Raw genomic sequence first — 1,111 nt, forward strand, 5'->3', positions numbered from 1 at the left:
TTATGAGGGGCAGGGGACAGAGAAGCTTAGGAAACAGGAGACGAAAGGGGGGCGAGGAGTTACCTGAGTGGAGAGAAGCAGAAATCAAGAAGAGCCCACGACAGACTCCGTAAAATACAAACTTCATCCTGTTTCCTGGTGACTAATTTTAATTCATCTTTGTAGTATTTTTTAATCTGTTCTACAGCTGGGCTGGCAATTTCTTTCTTTATTATTAGTAGCAGTAGAAGCAGTATTATAATTAATAATTTTTTTTTTTTTTTGCATATTTGGATGCTTTTTTACCTAATAATTACTTGAAAATCCTGAACCATTGTTTGATTAATTATTTTATTTATGTATTTATTTTTTTTACAGTTCTGATTTGTTTTTATATACAGTTTGGGATTGCAAACTTCATCCTGTTTCCTGTTGACTAATTTTAATTCATCTTTGTAGTATTTTTTAATCTGTTCTACAGCTGGGCTGGCAATTTCTTTATTATTAGTAGTAGTAGAAGCAGTATTATAATTAATTATTTATTTATTTTAAATTTTTTTTGCATATTTGGATGCTTTATTACCTAATAATTACTTGAAAATCCTGAACCATTGTTTGATTAATTATTTTATTTATGTATTTATTTTTTTTACAGTTCTGATTTGTTTTTATATACAGTTTGGGATTGGTATAATTTGGAATAATATTTTAAAATGTAATTTATTTCTGTGATCAAAGCTGAATTTTCAGCATCATTACTCCAGTCTTCAGTGTCACATGATCCTGACATGATCATGTCACATTTGATTAATTGAATGTATCTTTTCTGAATAAAAGTATTCATTTATTTCAATAATAATAATAATAAATAAAAAAAAACATACTGACCCCAAACTTTTAAACAGTAGTGTAAATATTTATTTTAGTTAAATGTGTAGGGATAAAGACGCCATTTCTAGTGACCTGACATAGCAAAATTAGTGCAACCAATGCTGTTAGTTGTGACATGATTAAAATTTTTTGGGTGAACTATCCCTTTAAAAAAAAAAATCCCTTTTTTCCCCCTTGTTTTTTTAAAGGGGTCATATGATGCGATTTCAAGTTTTCCTTTCTCTTTAGAGTGTTACAAGCT

At 28.8% G+C, this 1,111-nt stretch overlaps 1 long non-coding RNA gene across 1 annotated transcript in view; it reads right to left on the bottom strand.

The window, feature by feature from the left end:
• Positions 1–1,111, bottom strand: part of LOC107738855 (uncharacterized) — a 2,445-nt gene continuing 1,334 nt past the window's right edge. The window contains exon 3 of the long non-coding RNA XR_001639937.1: positions 1–63. This is a non-coding gene — a long non-coding RNA (uncharacterized LOC107738855). The remainder of the gene's footprint in view (positions 64–1,111) is intronic.

This window comes from Sinocyclocheilus rhinocerous, unplaced genomic scaffold (genome assembly GCF_001515625.1).
Source record: "Sinocyclocheilus rhinocerous isolate Xijiao unplaced genomic scaffold, SAMN03320098_v1.1 scaffold103, whole genome shotgun sequence".
NCBI lineage: Eukaryota > Metazoa > Chordata > Actinopteri > Cypriniformes > Cyprinidae > Sinocyclocheilus > Sinocyclocheilus rhinocerous.